Source organism: Tympanuchus pallidicinctus, unplaced genomic scaffold (genome assembly GCF_026119805.1).
Source record: "Tympanuchus pallidicinctus isolate F22 unplaced genomic scaffold, pur_lepc_1.0 scaffold3, whole genome shotgun sequence".
Lineage (NCBI taxonomy): Eukaryota > Metazoa > Chordata > Aves > Galliformes > Phasianidae > Tympanuchus > Tympanuchus pallidicinctus.
In genome coordinates, this window is record NW_026294747.1 from 95,440,093 (window position 1) to 95,461,507 (window position 21,415).

Genomic DNA, 21,415 nt, shown 5'->3' on the forward strand with positions numbered 1-21,415 from the left:
TTGCAAATAAAGTGTAAATTACTTCTGACAAAATACTTTGTTTTCAAGTAGGAACAGTCACCTAGAACAGAATGTCTTTTTGTGTGAAAGAAAGTTCAAGCAGACTTTGAACACCTTGGACTTCTTCTCATTTTAAAAAGAAGTTTTTTCTCTCTGACAGGAGCCATTACGTCTTCTCCATTAGAAAAGACACAATCATTTGGAGTATTTCAATGTTTGTAATGCACTAGACATCTCCGTAGAAAATAAACCAGCATTCAGGATGATCCTGAATCCATGCTTCCTACTATTGTACAGGAGGCCTGAAATACAGAAGACATGTGCATGCTGTGGTTCAGTCAACTCAAGTCGGGCATGGCCAGAGGACCCATAAGTTGTCTTCCACAAGCTGGTGTACTGAGGGGTAAGCATGTCAGGGGAGATTACATGGCACAAAGCAAACGCCTTGACTCGAGAGAAAAATGGGGGCTGCAGTCGCTGTAGAAGGTAACTGAGAGACTCAGGAATGGTTAAAGGAGTGCCCAGTAATTCTTGACTCAACCAGGCTGCCCTTCATCCAAGCCTCTTCTCAAAGGAAGACCTCTTCCCTCCCAGAAGCACCAATGAACATTTTGAAGTGTCATGCACAGAGAGAACAAGGTATCTCAAAGCACTAAAAATATTCTAAAGGAGAAGCTAAAATTCTCCATTATGTTTAGTAGCTTAAAGAAACATTAACTTCGTAAAAAAGGATAGAAGAGAATCCCATCTCTTGCAAACTCAGACACAGCACACATTCCTCAGAATTCGACTTCTTATCAGGTTCCCTAAGAAGAACGAAATGAAAAAAATAAAGCCACTAAGCTCTTTTCCCTACTTATATCTTCAGCCAGCCACAAAACTTATCCCAAACTTTCCACAGCATCTGAAATGGAAGATCTGAGCAAAAGAAAACCTCAAAGCACAGAGTTGAAGGATCAATAGCTTCATTCTGGTTAGAAGTAAAAAAAAAAAAAAAAAAGTTTAAAGAACCTAAAATTTTATAACATTTTAAAGATTCAAAAGCAAATGTAAGTCACGATATATTAATTATAGAAATACTGTAGCACTGCTGATCTCATGAACCATACTATGAAGTCTGCTTTCTGCACCCTTAGTGCACTCTTAGTGCCAGAGTGAACTACTGGCATCTCAGATATCTTGCAGCAATACACAAATAGCCCATTTAATAAAATGCTTAGTTATTAAAATTAATACTCAGAGATATGTTTCAAAATGTTCTAGCTGAAGGTTGAGGCAGCAATTAAAGCTGCTTGCCCTTTACATACCACAACCAGCACAGCTTCACAGCTGGGGAGCCCCATTCATCCTACAAAAGGAGCAGCCCCAAGCAGAACGCTGCTTGGCAAACAGGAGCTCACACGCTGGAGCTGCAGTATTATCCTGGCTTCCCTACACATTAAGCATAGGACTACATTCAAAGTAAACATGTGGTTATAATTAAACAATAATTACGACTAACATTTGTGTAACACCACTCATCCACAGAGTTTAAAGCACTAGGTAAATCTGCAAACAATGGGCCTAATCCTGCACCCTTTACTCGCATAATGCCCTTCAGCCCAAATGGCCTACGTAGATCTTGTCTACACAGACTTAATTGCTCTCAATTAACTTCAGTTCATAACAGTCCTTCCAGCCTGTCTTGATCCCACTTAGCTTGATTCACCCACGGTCTACCACAGGTGAACGCTGTTCCTCTGTTCTCGCTGATTTGAAATCGCTATTACAGATCCTTTCCTTAACAGATCCTGCTGTGCTTTTCAAACTTCAGCACAGCCCTGCATCTCCCACATTTCTAATGAGACAAATTGTTTTTTGAATGTAAGGATACTCATTTCTTCACGGTATACTTAAAGGGCTGATCATCATCCAAGATTGCATCTGTAACCTCAAGATGTACCACTTCTATTCTCATACCTAAATTACACAAATAGCCTTCTTCATGCAACACACTTCAGAATAAAACCACAGGAAATGGTTAAGAGCAGGGGAAAATTCTGCAGTTTCTAAAAATATAACATATTTGGAAGCAGACAGACATACAACTACTTCTATGCATCTGTGATACAAATAATGTCTGTTTCAGAGAACCAAAGTTGCTAAATGAGTTAAAAATCAAGAAGAACTTGTAGACCTTCTGACATTTTGGTGTCAGTCTGCCATGACTGTCGGGGAACTGGAGAGCAGGAACACCACAGTCAGATCTCATTTTGGCTCTGCTATGGACAGTTACTGTTTTGCCTCCAGCTGCAGCGTTCATGAACCAAGCCTGGCCATGCCCCCTTCAGACAATTCTTCATGGCCCTTTGAAGACAAATACTGCTTACGAGTAGCTATTATTCACCTTTTATTATTTTTATTCCTTTTCTCCCTGTCTATCTTAAATTTTGCAAAGACGGTCACTGCTACATCTCACTCACACCTTGATTTAGTATGCTTTCCTGCCAATTCTCATCTCTTCTTGCAAGAAGTATGCTCTTATTTGTACTCCACGTAACTCTGGCATGGCATACATCTGAAAAGATTCATTCCAGCATTAGACAAAAACACTGACTGTCAGGAAAGCTCACAGTAGGGCAACAGTGAAATAAGGTTCTCCCCATAAAATCCTGTGATAGGATTCAGCATTTCTCTGCTTTCTTCATTCAGAGAAAACCTGCAGTAATTGTGTTAACAAGACATAAAGCAGTAAACAGTCCCTTCTTATTATAGTTGCACCTGCATCTCACTATCCCTCTCATCATTTATTTATTATATGATTCACTTATACACATACCTCGGTACTCAGTTTATCATAGCAGCACATAAAAGTTTAAAGTCAGTGATATTTTAAGACCCTTACTTACCCAAAAATGTAGTACTCCGAATCTCAGCGAGCACCATGGGTTCTGAACAACCCCACAGTATGAGTTTCTGACATCAAGTACATCCAGCGCACAGAAAAATGCAACATCAAAACTTTTTGTCAGATCTGACCAAAATGCTGACTGCATTTAACACTGTATAACAGAACAATGACTTCTATCTGTTTAAGAGAGAGGACTGTAAAACACAGGCCAGAATCTGCCGAGATCCTTCTGTTAGCACTCACTGTCTTGGACACTTTTTTTTTTTTTTTTCAGGATGAAATCACGTTGTGACAGAATTAAGAATTAAGATAAGAGTTCAATTCAGCTGTCCCCACAGGGCCTCAGGAATCCACAATAATCATGAGATGAACAAAGATCCTTTCGTATTACACAAACTTTTGAGTTTGTCCTCTTCCTGGGGTACACGCTGACAGCAATCAAGCTAAAAATTCCTCCAGAATCTTCAGGTAGTTTCCACCACACTAGAATCTAGAGGAAGGCACTGGCAATTCTTTGCTATCTGTCCTTGATCTGCTGCACCATGACATCTTAGGCCTTCAAACTCAGAACTTTTACTAAGGATAACCTGATGAGGCTCTTTCTCATTGGAGGGGTGTATTTCAACTTGAAGCTAAAAATAAACTTTCTTTCCACTGAGAATTTTTTTTTTTTCTTTAAACAAAATACATTTCCTTTTAGTAAAAAGGAAAAAATGAACTTCGGACTAAACTTCTATGTAAACTGTAAAATGTGATACAACTACATTACAGCTGCATCTTCTAACAAACGTAATGCAGCAGTGGGAGGGTGTTTTGTGAAGGGAGGAAAGTCCTAGGAAACAAAATGCTCTTAGTAGAATGCTGAATAGTTTCATTGAGTATTTTTAGTCTGGCCTCTTGAGATGCTCTGCAAACATTTGCAAAACTATAAAACAGAGCCAGGGTTATGTCACTGTCTTTGGTACAAATAATTTGTGAGGAACTACTTTGTTCTGGCAAAGGGATATATCAAGAGAGGATGCGTGAACTGGCTTGTTTTCTTTTGGATTAGTGTTGTTTGTCAACTGAAGGCTGTCTTTATGAGGAAAGAGCAAAGTGCCAAGAAGTACATTTCACCATGCCAAAATTAGAGGGAGGAGTTCAGAAACAGTCTTTTATCACCTAATTACTTTTATCAAATGACACAGATCAACTAACAGGAGATAACTAATAGGAAAAAAGGGTCTAATGAAAAAGTAAGTTATCAGCTGGATTCTCTCCAGAAAACAATTATCTCTAAGTAAACAAGTGCTGCGGCTGGGAGGTCAGACACACAGGGCAAGGAATGGAGGTCTTCTCAGGATACTGGCCTTCAGAGATGAAAAGGGGGGAGCTGAAGAAAGTCGTGGCACTAAGAAAAAGGGAAGACTTGTTACTGAAGAAGCTAGGATCCTTAGATCAATTTATTCCTATTTAGCCTGTAGATATCCTACAAGTCTGCTTTGTCAGTTTTTTTTTTTAAACCAATCAAATACAGCTTGTGAGATTAGTATCTCTATTCATAATGGACGCTCACGTATCTTTTTTTAATCTTCATTGTCCTTGTAATAATGGAAGGGGTGATAAAAAGAAAAGCAATACAGAATTTTAGATGATACTCAGCTTTACCTAGAACAGCTAGATGTGGTATCTGAAAGGTATTTCAAATACATATATGTTGCTTTCTCATCATTTTTTCATTGCGTGATGTAAATCAGTCAGACAATTCAAACTCAGGTGGCCCACATTCAGATTACATCAACTTTCAATTCTTAATCTGAACAATACATCTAGAAATATGCAAAACCTGCCTAATTATTTTAGCTAGTAAAATGACACTAGACACATGTAACAGCACAAAGGCATTTAATAAGTCTTGCAGGGAAAAAAAAAGTTCTCCCCAAATAAGGATTTAATTGACTAAAGATCTGTGCCCCCCAGCAGCTTGAAGAGAAGCAGCATCAATTTTTAAAAACATTCTTTGAGAATTATGAGTGATGCAACCAAAGAGTTTTATTATGCTATTCTTTCCCTGCACTCTCTTCCTTCATCCTCCATCATCAGTTAATCTGAAAACAGGGCACAGAAATTATGGAAAAATGCTCCATCTATTGGGATTTACAGCTTGCTGCAGAACAGTAGGGACCACAAGGAAGTGTACTGTAAGTAATACATGCAGTAACCTCTAACAAGGCATGATAGAAATAAAACTACTGAAGAAACCTAAAAAACTAGCCACTGTAATTGAAAATACCAACCACTGCCATCCCAAAACTATGCTGAGAACAGGCACGAGATATTTACAAGGCATATCCAGTGCAGGGCTGGGTAATACTGATGGGAAGTGCTGGTCCATTGCCAGCATGCCTTTCCCTTCACGGATGGACTGAGCTAGGTATGAAGTTCTCATTAGGACAAAGTTTCCACACAGCCCCACACCTTACTGACAGCATCTGCTGAGATACAGACCTCATCCTCAAGTGGCCTCATGGGTCCAGGGCATCATGGCCCTTCCATGGGAATACATCTCCATTTGGCTGCAAGTGGAAATGGGTATCACCACCCCACTATGTCTAAGTGGAATTAGAATCTGATAATGGATTCTGGGGGCTCTGCAATAAGAGTCATGGGAAAAAAATAAAGAGCACAGTATTGGAACACAAATGAATGATCTCACACAGGCACAAATAGAAAGCAGGTTTAGCCGTGGAATGAAATAACCAGAGAATGAACTTCATCCGTCTGCCATCTACCTTTAAAGCCCTGCAAATAAAAAGACTGCAAGATTCACAGTCTTTGTACGTCTCTAAGTGATTCCATGAGGAGCAAAATTCTCTGCCAAAAGCAGCCCCAGCCTTCATTTTCCTTCAGAGTCAACTCTTTGCTGGCAAACCTCAGCCACTTGTGCTCTCCTGACCTACACACAGATGAGGTCACTGACCACAACTGGCACATGTGGTGTAGATCTCAATTCATATGTCAGCTTTTCCCCACTGCATGATCCTCTGTTTCCACAGAACACTGCAGGGCTTCTTTTCCCCGTGCCTCACCACCTTCTTGTTCTTCCTTCTATCACTTCCCATCACACTAAGGCTGACTGCAAGGCATAGTGTCATTTTACTGGGGCAGAATGATCCTGAGCTCTGCCCACCTGGAAAGCCTATTGGGGAAGGAAAAGCTTGACAAAGCCACTACTCTGTGCTAAGACAGTAAGCAAAACCAGAAAAGTACCCACCATTTTCACTACAGCCACCTGAAAATCCAGAGACATGGCTTTCCTTTCCATACAGAAGTTCTGCAGCCAAACTACCATTTTAGCTGTGCATCCTTACAAAGGGTTTGATCATACGTGCTGTGCAATGACAATGAATTTCCAAACTTCAGCTAACTTTTCTTTTACTTCTTTCCATCATGTACCCTAAGCAGCAAATATCCACCTGAGAGCCAAGTAGCAGAGGCTTCTGGAATCGTCCCAGATCCATTTGTTTAATGCTGGGCAATGATTTACTGGGTTTGATCAGATCACCCAAATTATCCAGCCCTACTGATAACACTGCAAGAAAAGTCCCCATGAAGGTGTGTACATCCCAACTGCAGACAGGCACTTGGGAGGAGATTATCTGTACTCCAGATGCACCTAACACCCAGGTTCATATGCTACTTTCCAAAAGGAAAAGTTGTCATAAGGCAACAAATCGCTTTTCATTTAAGAAAAAAAACCAGTTTCTTATTGTTTAAGACACAGCCAAAAAAAAAAAAAAAGTACCAAGGGCTTTTTGCAATTAACAGTGAATGATTATGTGAGGCAAACATAAGAGACTCTGCTGTATTTTCATTATGTAGGGTAGATAATATTTAGCCAAAGCCTTCCTCTGCCTCCTGCTGAGAGCAGCACAATATGGAAATAACCAAATTATGCCATTAGAAGATTGAAGACAGAAGTCTTTCTGATAAGTTATTGTTTTCATGAATCACAAAATGCAATACAGCTTTCTATGTCATAATAACCTTTTACATGATAAATCCATGGTACATTTTTAAGGATGGACAAACATTTTATAATTATTCTATTATGTGTAGAAGTAACATCTATAAAGGACACTGAACATTTGGTCCTGATCTTTCCAGTACAAAACTTAAACTAGGCCAACAGCTGACAGCCAATTAACAGATTTAACAATGTGCAATTAGCTGTAGTCATATTATAACAGAGGGATTCTTGAGCAAAAGAAGACTATTGAATTAAGTGATATGAATTTCAGCAGAAGCTATTGGGTAAGGGTGTGTGCTATCTGCATGTAGGCTTAAAAGGTTTTCTTTCAAACTCAGCACACACAGATGCTAACTGTAATGCAGCCCGTTACCAAGGATTATCCAGTGGTTCTCGTAAGATCCAATTTTCACTTGCTTAGAATTTCACCTAATTGTTTGAGCTGAAACACTCCACACTGGATCTGTGTCTCAGGCTATTTTTTTTTTTCCTGACATCAGCCAAAACTGTTCAATGATTTCCAAGATAAAAGCCAGGAAAAAAAAAATACATATTTTTTACATTTGTTGAGAAAACAATATCTGGTAGCCCCACTCTTCAAGAACCCCAATATCCTCCTTGTTTTAAACAGGGAAAATATATTTTTTGGGCAGGGAAACATCTTTTGCCAGACCAGTTAAAGCCAGTTAAGACCTGGTCTTACTTCAAAGCTCCACAAAGTTGGTGAGAGATGCTGAGTCTATTTACAGAGAAAACCAAGATAAGGATCCGCTGAAGAGGTGGGTAGAATGAGAAGGTTTTGATTAGCTAACTGAAGGGACTTGCAGAGCTGCAGCCCACCACAGGCACTGCCACGATACAGTGGGCTGCAGCTCTGACCTCTGGCAGAGGAGCAGGGTGAGCCTTCAGCCTCCGCAATGAAGGGCTTCCGAAACTTTTCATCAATTCCTGCAATGATTTTTGTATTACAGCCAGACAGCAAGGGTTGGTTTACTATTTATCCCTCTGGCACTGCTTGCACAGTGCTCATGTACCTACACTGTGGTCCTGAAGTAAAACAGCACAAAATAGGGTAGATGAACACCTGTGGCTGTAGACTCAGAATGGTACCAGAACATTATACTTAGAAGTATGCACAAGAACGAATTAATTTTCACAAACTGTCATTGATAGTAACGTTTCTTCCCCCCTCTCATCTTCAGTTCATGTTCTACATCGCTTATTTCTTCTCTTTAAGCAGTGGAAACTGCATTGCACAACTAGCTGGTTATACAACAACTCAGTCTAAAGATCGGAGAATGCTGGATGAGAAGCTGCACCCCTTTTTCATTTCTACCCTGTCATCATTTATTCTGGCAGATATAAACTTCCATGTCCATTACAATACTGTTGTCACTGATTACATGCTTATTAATGTCAACTTTCCTGCAACAAAGGAAATCATATCCTCTCAGGAGAAAGATGATTTGCAATTTCAGAATAATTGCAGTGTCTCTTAAGTAGATTCAATTTTAAAAGGACAAAGTACATCTTGTTTCACAAGGATGGCAAAATCATTACACAGCACAGTGCTATGGACTTTGCAGAATACAAATATTTCCATAGAGACAGAAGAAAAGCAAATCTAATTCCCTGATTTTTTTTTTTTAATTTATTTTACTGAAGAAACATATTGAGACTCTAGATACTACACATCTCAGAAGACAAATACATAAAAACAAGAGATTCAGAAAAGGCCCCTGAATAACCTTCCTGTGTTGTTTTCCTACATTCCTTTCATATAAATAAATGATTTTAGGTATTTTGGTGGTGAAAAGGAACACACTGAGTGTTACACAAATTAATTTATCAAAGTGATGCATTCACCTAAGACAGACACCCTGTTCCCCAGCCTTGCTGCTCCAGTACAGAAATTCGCTCCAGGCAGTGCTGCCCAACATGGCACAAGCTTTCCATTATGGGGCAGCCAGTGGTACAGAGCCTTTTCTCAATTCCGGCTGCATTCAGTCCTAATACTTGTCACCGACATCTGCTTCTTCTCCATGAAACTAGCTCTAGAGCTAGCAGGGGAATCGAGTTAAAAAAAAAAAACTAACACAAAAAAATTCAATTGCACCATTACTATTTGAATCACAGCTGATGTAGTCGCTAAACACTCTACTAGAGATTCGCTAGATCTGGTCCAGAAGTTACCATGAACAAATTATGACAAAATATGTGTTGATACACATAAAGTGAAAGGAATTGCCTCAGAAAATCAACACAAAGCACCAAGTGAATTGGAAACAGTGAACTGAAAGGCAGAGGGCAGAGCACTGAAGCTCCTTCTTGCTCTTTCAAGCAGTACATGGTAACAACCAAAACATGCTGCCACAGAGCAAGCCCAAACTCCCCTCCAGCACAAAATCTACCCTCCTGTCTCCCCTCTGCTCCTCCTATCATTATAGGGATGAAAGAAATTCATAAACTGTAACTCCAAGTCTAGCACTGCTTTGGCCAGATTTCAAGCTCAATAATTAATTTCTTTCTGCTTCTCCAAATTCCCACAGTAGGTTGATGAAGGGAAATAATTCTTCTCCTCTCAGACAAAGTTCTTATATGGCTAATGGAGAAGATATTCTACCACGGATAGAGCTGGCAGGGGAACTGGAGGGAAATAAGATATATGTATAATACATATAATATGAGATGACAGCAGCAGATTAGAAGAGAATAATATTACATTAAGTTTGAAGATTATGTCAACCCAAGAGCAAAATCATTGCTACATTTTCTGTAAGGGAATAAAAGTGCAGATGATCACACAGGATGGGCAGCTGTCAGGACTTGGTGTCTTGGGACAGTAATACAGACTGAAAGACTTCAAATAGCAAGCTATTGAGACAACTCAGAAGGATGGTAAGTTCACGAGGTAAAACAGATTTAAACACAGCATTAGACTGTGACAAGGACAGAAAGCACCCAAACCACTTCTGCCTGAAGAACACAGAGAATTTAAACTAAGCTATGCCATTAGACAGCCGCAAAATGAAACCGCATATGTTAACAGACAGATGCTGCAGCCTTAAGTAGCGTTCTTGCAAGGTTTTATTTATAGTATATTGCATGTGTATTTCTAAAGGACTTCATTAGTTTCTTTCCCTTCCGGTACAACAACAAGCATGCATCAGCAATAAAATAAATAAGGAAATAAAACCAAAGGCAAGGCTACTGTGAAGGGTCTTGCTTATACTGTATTTATTTTATGGTGACAAGAACCAGTACATCTTCTTCTGAAAACTTCATCTGTCTTCAAAAAAAACTTGTGTTGCTCCTCCCTGACTCCAGTCTGTCATATCTGCTGCCTGTGCTGCCCTTTGAAGGATGGCCTGTACCTGCAGCCCAGAGGTTGTATGTGTGCAAGCAGTAACATATTAATAAATGGTGACAAACTACTTTTTGCATTAACCAGGTTACTACAGAAAAGATACACCCAAGATGTTGCCAAAACTACAGGATTGCTCCCCATAAACCAGACGGTAAATTTCAATCCTCTGTTTGTGTTTAGTTTCGGTGCCTTGAACCGCTCCAATTCCAAATCAAAAGCCAGGTGATGCAAGTCTTTCTTCCCTTGAAAGCCAGCGTTGGAACAATTAGTTCAACTCTGTTCCAGTTGTTCATTCATTCCACTCATTTCTGAGTGGAATTCTGCAAGGCTGAACACCTTCACATTTTTCTTCAAATAATGTCCAAGATGCTACAAGCACATCACCCAGTGCCTTCTGCAGATGTGTTCTTCTGGGCTCTCTGTGCACGGCACTCGGATTTACTGCAACAAACTCAAGGCTTGAATGAATTCAAGGCTGCAATGAATTCAACACATCTGGACTCTGTGTCACCTTCTCTATGTCAACAGCACATTGAGTAACCATGCAGAGACTCAGCAGAACTGCTCAGGTAGTACGATTAGTACTGTGAACTGCACTACAAATAAGTCATCTTTAGCAGCAAATATGTATATATTGGCTGAGAGAATTAATAAAGTTTCCTGAGCATGGAAACAGTAAACAATATTTTGGGAAATGCTTCTCTTATTCTGCGCTTTGACTTAGTATATAGGGTTTAACATTAATTCAGCAAAACAAATTAGAGTCATATCTTGATAATTCTCAGTTTTATATTTCATATGAAATAAACTTGTACATCATTTTCACATTATTTTACGTAAAAGCCTAAACCATCCCACCTATGAAATACATGTAAAAAACTATGACAACTGCCTGTCTGAATATACTACATTTGTCACCAGTTGCAAAGGACAGAGCCATGAGACATTTACCCCTATGCCAGCCTTTATTTCAAACAGAAACCTGTTCTCAGCACTCTCCCCCAGTCATGTCCCAAAACTGATATCCCCACAGCTCATAATGCAAGAACTTGACTCGCACTTCTCCTCCTGATCAGTTTTATAACTTATTTGTTCATTTTGGTTTCTTAACCATTCATATTAATGCCTGATAACAGTGAGACCACATACTGTGCCTTCAATATGTGAACTGGAAGTGTTCAGATCTCCAGTAACCAGCTAGAAAGAGTTAACCCCCACGTTTTGTAGAGTTGCAATATAGTTCCATCAACTTAGGTGCAAGCCAAAATACATGAAAAAGCACCATAAATCATGTTTATTTGCACTTCTTGGTCACAAGATGTAATTATAGTTGAATCTAAGCACAATGCATAAGTTTTTCCTCACAGTATTTTGATTCTAATGCTCCTTATAAGTCTGAATGTACATCTGCAGACTCCCCACAACACAGAGCTAAGAGAGCTACAAAAAAACCCAAAACCATCATCACACTAGGACACACAAAAGAGGTGCTTTATTTGAAATGGATTTCCTAGCTTGAAGAGGATTCACATCTATTTCAGACAATGCAATGAACAACTCCACACTCCCACCTGTAATCTCAAACACGCTCCATGAAATGTACACTTCTAAACTCAGCATGATCAAAGGAGTCTGAAAATAAAGTGAAAAGGCTGTTACCTACTGAGGATCTGGCTGGTTATCTCCATTAGGAGGGTGGCAGATCTCAGTAGCCACAACGTAACAAGGATATGCAGGAAAATATCTTTACTTGGAGAGTGACACGGCACCAGAAAATAGGGTGCCCACAGAGGTTGTGGAGTCTCCTTCTCTGGAGATGCTCAAAACTTGCCTGGGTGCTTTCCTGTGTGCCTACTGTAGGGAGCCTGCTTTCACAGCTGCTAGCTCTTCCCAACACTGGAGAAACCTCTGGAGCACCTCAGCTGCTCAGCAAGCAGAGTGCAAACTACCAAATACAAAAATAAGACTTAGAACTTTTGCTAACTAGCAAATGCAACATGAATGCTGTCAATTAATGCCTAATTTTTTAATTGAGCAGCAACAACCATGGAGGCTATTGCACTTGCCCAACATTTTTCGGCTGTTTGTGAGCTTCAGAAAATATCCAGCAAAAATCCTCTACCTTTCTCAGGAGGTCCTGGGACTCCAAATGAATATGATAATGAGATCAACTCAATCTAAAATAAGGAGAGTTCAAAAAATTTGTAAAAATATAAAAATGTCATAATCTATGAATGAAACACATTGCAGTAAAATGGCCAGTCCATTTCTCCAAGATTTGCACAGCACCTGAGACACCAGTGAACTTTAGAAATTTAACTAGCAATAGTTTCATGTAAGTGATATGTGTGGGTTTAAAAAGCTTTCTTGATCTTGAAGAGCAGACTGAAACATCACCTGGAAAAGTGACTCTTCAGTAATACAACTCTGCTGATTATTTCTGTTTACTATATTGTTTTTAATGTGTATGATTCACTCTGTTTCGTCATGGGGGTTATGGACAACAGGTATTTAACCTAACTGCTTGGTGTCACTGCGAAAAAGAGTGAGATTCGGAGATTTCAGCTGAAAGAGTGACCAAGAACACCTCAAACAGAAAATTCAAAGTGCCTCTCACAGTGGAGCCATTACTTTATGAAGTTACTGTACATTAGATACATAATGTAAGTGTTACTTACATTTTATTTTGTTGACATGGTAAATTGCCAGTCTTGCTCACTGTAACACATGCTTTTAAATCATCTGTTCAAATTTATCAGCAGAGCTACATTTGTTACACACACATAGACCTCTGCTTTATAAACCAGACAAACCATGCTGGAATGACCACATGGGAATCCTCTGGCTTTCATCCAAGAGGAAATGCATTACAAACTTCTCCGAAACTCCCAAAGAACATTCAATTTTATAACGAAGGGACCATCAGTCAAGCTAAAGACCATTTCAGCATTTGCTAGTTTGCATGGTAAATAGGATAGGCAAAAAAAAGTTTTGGTCATCTGAAAGACAAAATGAATGCCAAGTCTTCATCTGCACTGAAAAGAGGCTGATATTTGCTGTCTGTATGGTCCCCTCTAGAATAGATACACACGCCATATATAATGTTGGGAAAAGTCCAAAGCTCAAAGGTGAAAAAAAAAACAAAAACCCACCACACACACAAAAAAAAACCCCAACAAATAAAAAAAATGACACCAAGATACTAAGATAACTTCAAATGATGTCATGCCCTACTCTGCTCCTCATTTTCATACACCTTCTCAACACTCCCTAGTGGCTATCTTCCATACAAGACGATCTTTTGCAGCCACTGTCAGAGACCAAACGGGACCTTCTGTGACATTTTAAAGCATCACTGGCCATCAGTGTATTGGCAATTAAACTGAAACATTAGTTATATCCCAAAACATGAGACTGCTGTCACTCAGGCACTCTTCATGATTAAGATTTGTTGATCATAAGCCTTCTATATTAGGAGTCTAATAGAAAAAGTGTCAGAAAATAACCTCTGAGGAATTGCACACACCACACCACTCAATGAAAGGATGCTTCCAAAAGGTTTTTGCTGCTGTGCCTACCAAGGTACCTGCTTTGCCTGAGGCACACCTTGGTACTGCAGTAAATGGAGTGGCCAGTATCAATCCAAGTACAATAAAACAAATGACAATCACAAGTTCAAAAGTCTGTATTCAGTTTGCTTTTACTTACTGCTGTGAAAACTGCTAACAGGTAAAGCTTTCATTCAGGCCATCTCTACCATGTACAGATTTCCACCTGATAGATTTCAAGGTTCTCTTCAGCTCTGAAGGTTAGTAATTCCTGCACTACAGCTGACCTCTCAAACTAAGCCAAAGATTCCTTGTGAAATTTCCAGTGATTAAAAAGCATGCATATGTACAGAATAACTTCTAATGTTGTTTCCCAGCCAAACTAATTGGAAAAGCCTTTCTTTATACCCACAGCTTTAAGATTTCACAAATGTGATACAGAAGTATGGTACTATTACTTGTTCAAAGTCAGATGTCCAGAAAGGGGCACATAGGGAAGAGCATTGGTATAGTGTGGCGTAATGGACTTCATATGGTAATGGCAAACAAGGATGCCAGTTATCCAGACAGTGACACCGATACTCAGTACTGAGCAATCGTATTCCTCTGTAGCTCATTTCCATTCTGGTTAAGCAAGCTTTACTATTTTTAAAACTTAGTGCTAAGTAGAATAATAGACAAATTCGTTCTTAGAGAAAGAGTCACTTCCAGAGGATTTGAGAATAAACACATCAGTAGACTATGTTGATGTCTCTGTGCACAAGAGACATAATATACAGACAAAGGTAGGAAGGAAGTGAAGACACTCTGGAGATATTGTTATTGCAGGACAGTGACATAAAAAAATTAATAAATAACTAGAAAAATGAGAGGAAGATACCTCTGAGTAAAGTACTGCTTAAAGTATATTTGTAGTTGTGAATTAAGGAAGTTCTTAAAAGTTAATGAAAAAGAGTTTAGGGGTGGTTTTGTGCCTTTTATTTTACTTCATTATTATTACTATTTTTAAACAACACCACGTGACAGACATAATCCCTCTTCCCTCAACAGTCAGGAAGACCTCAGAAGTAAATTTTGATAAGCTACCTGCCATACAGCATAAGATGATGACTGGTACATATTGACTACTGAATGTTCCACAGATAGCAATGACTTCTCTCTAGTAATGAAATGCTTCAGCCTTAGGCAAACTGAGATTTTCTGCTTTACAGTGCTCAGAGGAAAGAGTTATCACACTTCAAGAGAAATATTTCCAAGTTCAGTCAAGAGCTTTACTCAGATTTTAGACTTAATGTTTTCTTTTACCTGAAGGGCTAATTTATCTTATTTTCCTCCATATGCTTTCCTGTTAAGGCTGTGTGTTTAGGTCTCAAGTCTTTCTTGTATGGGACTTAATAAAACAATGTTTTGATACTAAGAGTAAACAGATTTTGGAATGCTACAATGACAGAATAAAACAGTAGAGTTATTAATAGATTTAACAATTTATAGTCACAAGTTTAAGGATTATCACTGTTGGGTCAGCTTGAGCTAACAAGTAGGATAACGATCCATTTCATTTTTGAATGGCACTGTCAAGCAATTTTGAGAAAACATTTTTATGGGACTATTCATTTTTAAGAGTTTTGTGGAAACTAGAAATGGAAGGATTTTATTTTCAGCATTTCTGCTCTTGTTTTAAACATGTAGTAATTGTTTAGTGGCTCTGCTGTAAAGAGTTCAACATCTGGTATTTGCTGTAAAACTGTAAACACAAGAGAGCTATCTGGACTTCACAAAACTCAAAGAAAAATAAGAAAACTGAAATGGAACATGTTGCAGCTCCAAGGTGATTTTTTCCTAGCTCTCTGCTTACAGCTTTCACATATCATTAGAGTTGCAATATAAGTGTGACTCACATCACACTTTTACAAACAGAACAGAGTGTCAAAAATCAATGCTCAGTGTATTTTGTGGCATTGGTAATGGGCATAACCAACATCGAACTCTGGGCTTCCTCAAGCACAGCACAGGAAAAAAAAACTAACTAGGTAGGTAAGTTCTGATCACAAGAAAAGTTTAAAATGCTTTCACAGAAATTATTTCTCCAGAAAACAGTGGGAAAGACTGCTATAAAGAGGAGTGCAGCGAGAACACGATCCTGAAGCTTCTTATTTAGTGCAAAAGACTGATTTCTGATGGAAAGGAAAAAACAAGATAGCACTATAGTAACCTACACTCAGTTCATTTACTAAAGCCTGCTGAGCTATGTGCAGTGCACTAGATCTGCCTCTTAGCCATCCAGGAGAGGCACACAATTCTGACAAGCAAGAACAGTGAACTGTCTCTCCAAGATACTGGAAAATCAGCAAGAAGTACCACATTTCCAATGACATCTCCAATGAGAAATTTCACATGATCTTAGCCAGCTCACACACACTCATGGTCCGAATCTAGATGAAAAGTCTGCATTTAAACCGCCCTGATCTAGGTGTGAGAAGACAGTAATCTGTAAGCACCCATCTTTTCCCACTGTTTAGGGCAAACAATACTACAAAGTTCTTTCCCATTTAAAAATCATTTCCAAGTGCATGACTCAAGATTTATTCCTGTTTCAGTATATTAGATTTGATTTGCTAAGATGATAGTGAAAGCCCTTTTGCCAGCTGCAACTGAAATGGCTAAAATCCAAACACTTCTGGAGATCAATCTCACTGTAAAAAAAAAATTAAACAGTTATATTTGATTACCTCTCAAGTGTCTCAAGAGTAACAGTTGTTTATCATTCACTACAGGATACAAAACACTACACAAAATTACAACTTGCACAAGGCAGCGGGCTGCAGACCACTGTAATTTTTAATGAAAACTGTGAAATTGCTTGTAGAAGTGCAGACAGGTAGCATAATGTAACATCACCTCACTGATGTATAATTTGAACATTGTGCATTCCAAAGAGATCTGTCAGAACGCCTCATACCACCCAGAAGAGTCAAACACTTTATTCCTTCTGTCAAACAATTAACTGCCTCTTTTTCTTTCATCAAAAGTGAGTGCATAAATATTATGCTAACTCGTAGCAATATTACCTGCAATTCAGATTTATATTGAGCTGAAACTCCATACCTAAAATAGATATCCTGAACAGTGTCTTCCTTTAGAATACTTAACTGGGGAAAAAAAAACAAAAAACAACCAGCCATAGTACAGAGCTCCTGCAGTGCTTGAGCTGAGTTTATTTTGAGCCTTGCTTACCTTGCATGAAGCAGCGCAGTTTCAAATAAACCCATATGGAAATCTATGACTTCCAAGGATAAAATCTGTCGAGAAAGATTTGAAACCAAAAGGATGGTTTCAGTTGCAGAAATGCTTTTCAGGAATGGAACTGGATCTGTGTCATGGTTTTGTGATTTTTGGTTATCGGTATTCCACATCATAACACCATGTGAGGCACTAGGACTTTAACTATTAATGCTCAAGTCCTGGGTACCTGCCCGGAAGAGAAGAACTGCATTCCCCAGGGGACTTTGCTGTCACAGAGAGGAGACAGAACTCCTGGCAAAGTCACCTGATGCGCTCTTCCACATCCGATTTTCTCCGTTGGCGCTGCTTCCATCTCCCTGCTGCTCAACTGGACTGCACATCTCACCTCAGCTTTATGGTGAGGCCTATCCGCCTTTTGGACATTCCCTCTCCCATTATATTTGATTTATTAGCTTCAATTCTAATTAGATTGTATTATGGTGTGTTATCTTGCATTCCAATACCATACTTAGTAAATTAGTTCGTTTCTCCTCAGATCGTTGCCGCTTTTAATTATTTTGGGGTCCCCTGTTCCCTTTTTCCGGAGGTGCGGATTTTGCAAAATCCCTCCGCTCTGCTACTCACAGAACTGGGCCAAACCAGCCTGTAAACTGTTGACAATCTGCATTTTCACTGTGGGCTGCTGATGCCCTCTGAGGGAAACACAGTTGGTTATTCCAGGTCTGGGAGAGCAGAAAGCAGTGCCAAAGCTTGAAGCACCCCAGCTGTGGTCAGGCCATGAAGAGTCACCACCCTTCAGTGGGAGCGATCACCTTGTGACACAGGGACTCAATAGCAGAAACTTCATGGGAACAAGCATCAGGTTGTTAAAGAAATATAAGTTAAAAATTTAAGTACATGTCAGAGTTGAATCAAAACAAAATAATATTTTTTTTTTTCCTTCCTTCTCCTTAAGCAAAACTATGTATGCATAAAGAGCCACCACTATCAAGAGATAATACCTGTCAGATGGTCATGAATAACAAAATGCTCTTAGCAGGATTCACCCACATCTCCCTAGCAGAGAGAATAAAAAACAAGAACAGCAACAAAAAAAAATGACCGAACACTAAAAAAAAAAGCCCACAACAAAAACCATCTCAGGAACAACAGGAAGCAGTATCTTCCCAGTGGAAGTCATGATCAAAGCTTTTTACTTAATTATGAACCTTCCCCATCATTTCCAGCACTGAGTAACATCCGGAATGTAGCAGCTTCACTTTCTGCTCCCAGCTGCAATACTGTCTTCTAGCAGAGTAGCAGTCTGCAAATCAAAGTGTAACACACACCCAATGCAGACTTAAAAGAAATGGACACTGTCACCACAGTCACCTGTTATTGCAGTCAGGAGCAGCCTGACTCATGACAAGCCCAAAGGCTGCAATCACTTGCTTACACCTATTGTACACCTGGCTATTTTACCCACCAAATGCATGCTCACCAATGCCATATAGATCTATAAAGAGAAATCCTGCAGACAGGTGCTACCTTGGCTGCTGCGCCCAAAGCCCTCACAGCCCCTGGAAATAACCCAGTGCCAGGCTGGGCAAACCACTGGGAGCAGTGCCAGTTTCCATGTTCTATAGTCTTGGAAAGTGGAAGATGGACATGGCCAAGCCACTGAGCCCAGCAAGTTATTAAGTGACTACCCAAAAAAGTTATCAATTTAAAAAAAATAAAAATCTGAACCTAACAGAATACACAAGTATTCCTTAGTAAGGAAAATGAAGATTTGCTGTGAACACGTTCCCAAGCCAAGCACACATTTCGTCTTGAAACAGAGGAAAGGGTTTGCAAAACCGCTGTGTAGATGTGAAGCTGCTTGTATGAAACTCCATTTACAAGAGGAGCATGCAGTATCATGTTTCTTAAGTTCTACTAAGACAGAAGTACAATCGTTGAGATATTTGCATATTTTACAGTAAAATATAATTTATACTAACAGTCTGTTTGTTGTCACATTACATTCCAACAAGTAACCAGAGTTAGATTCATTACTCTATGTCTCAGGCTGTAGGATGGTACAACTTTAAATTTACGTCTGTAAAAGCAATGGAAAAAGCACTATAAATTTCTCAATTCAGGATAAATAAGCAGTAGGACACAGTGTGCTTCTGAAAAATCACAGATTAATTTACCTTATTTATTGTTCTAGTGAAATGACTTACGTGTATACTCCAAGTTTTTAAACCTACACTTCAAAGGAGTGCTGAAATGGTCAGGGTTGCCTCACAAAGAACAAAATGACCAGACCTGCAGCTGCACAACGCAGCAGCACCGCTGCCTCCTGTCCCCCAGTCACCCCTGCTCCTGCCCACCAGCCACATCCCAGAGCACCTTCAGTCTGATGCCTGACCCCACACAGTCTAACAGCTGTAACTGCTGTCTCCCAGTTTCCAGCCTCAAAACACAGCAGATCAGTCTGCACATCCTCCCATGCCTATGCTGGCCTCAGTCAGCCAAAACAAGCGGTGACTTCTCTCCTTCCCTCATGCCTCACTGCAAAAGGGAAGGTGGGGAAAGGCAGGAATAGGAAGGGGCAAATTAACTTCGGTGTGTACACACACATACAAGTATATTAACATCTACTTATGGGTACACGGTATACCTAAAATTAGGTTTACAAATATGAGGTGTCTATATAATTAGAAATGAAAGGAGGTATTACAAATCCACAGACTAAGCTGCTTTGCCTAATGGCTTCAAGTTTAGTTCCTATTCACATGAGGTAATCCTGGAGAAATGCAGCATATATTGAAGCTCAATGGCTGACTTGACCCAGTATGCTGGGTGAATCCAAGTATGCCCCTTTGAATCACCATCACCTGACACTCAAGAAGTAAAGAGAAGATGCTCTGCTGCAGAATTCAGTGCCATGGAACAAGTAAAAAGATGCACACAAAAAAAGCATCATATGCTTATATTTGTTTGTACTGGTAGTATCACAGAGTATTAAAAGGCTTCAAGAAATTAATTTTAAAATAGTTTGAGATTTTCTTCAGAGATGGCAAGTAGATAAGAAGAGTATTCATTTTGTTTCAGGTGGAGTAGCTAAGGTACTACAAATTCATGGGAAGGTACCTACCAGCGTGAGTGACCTGTTGCAGTCACAAAACCAAATTTAACCAAAAGAAGCCATTCTTAATGCTGTGCAGTACTGTCAGCATATTCCTTTCACAGGTGTTTTGGAGCAGTATAGACCAACCACAGAAAAATACAAAGGAACAACTCCAGACTACATAATTAATATATCTGTTTCTCATTCCCTCCCAATAATATTCTCCCACAAATCCTATGGGACCATAGCATCTTTCACTTCATCTTGCAAGTAACAGGGATGTTTCTGTATAATTCTGTAAAATAATACTTCCCCATGAAAGAATTAGTAGATTGGTGTTCTACATATGTCCAAGTTTAACAATGAAAATTTTAAAGAATTGTGGAAGTTTTAGACTAACATTTCTTTGTGTTGTGCTCCTAAAAAAGAAATTTTACAGTGGATGCATAACATCCAAATAAAATGGCTGACAAAGTCTTAAGTACCACAACGCAACAAAATGTCACCAAACTAAATTAAACAAAAATAAATATATTGACTTACAATGAGATTTCCTAACTCTAGTCATTAGCTGTGCTAAGATTTGTAGCATATTTTGGGTATTAAGTAGAAAACAGTTTTATTTACGTGCAAAAGTTTGGGACTTGCCTCATGTGACCTCCCTGGCACACCACCAAAGCTCTGCTCTTGCTGACATTTAATCTGAATGTAATCCCTGAAATCTCCATGCCATTGCTGGGCTGCGTGGGAATGATTCCCTGACAACATACACAGAACTGTAGTGCAAATTTTGTTTTCTGCTCATGCCTGTTCACTTTCCCTTCCAGCCACTGCAGATTATTTTTTCCTGAATATAAGCTAGTAAGATAGTCCCTTTACTTTTTACAGGGAACTAAAAAGAAAAGCAAGCCCAACCATTCTTATTTCAGTTGTTTTTCTACTGGTCTACCATATTTTTTTAAAAAAGAACAAGCCCTAAAAAGCAAATAAAATTCAGCAGCTGATGAACACCCCAGGCAATGAGCTGAAGTGGCTCAAACAGTTCTACCAGCTCTACACAGGAGCAGGACCACACTGCAGCAGAGGAATGAGGGCTCCAGCTGGGGGTACTTGCACTTGACTGTGGTCTTCTGAAAGAAGAACTGTCTTTACAAAAAAGCATACACTTAAAGAGCTTTTTCTTATTGAAGAATGCCTCTGATCTCTGAGGCCAACTTCATTTTTGTCATGAATGCTGTGGAAAAAAAAAAGTGTCCAAGAT

The 21,415-nt window shown here is 39.3% G+C and overlaps 1 protein-coding gene across 7 annotated transcripts in view; it reads right to left on the minus strand.

The window, feature by feature from the left end:
* Window positions 1–21,415, minus strand: part of THRB (thyroid hormone receptor beta) — a 167,742-nt gene that overhangs the window by 80,907 nt on the left and 65,420 nt on the right. Inside the window, exon 1 of one of the 7 annotated variants that reach the window (XM_052692249.1) lies at window positions 19,062–19,083. The exons of the other annotated variants lie outside the window; for them this stretch is intronic. The gene's annotated coding sequence lies outside the window, so the exon portion shown is untranslated. Of the gene's footprint in view, window positions 1–19,061; window positions 19,084–21,415 lie in introns of those variants that run through there. 7 annotated transcript variants of the gene reach the window in all.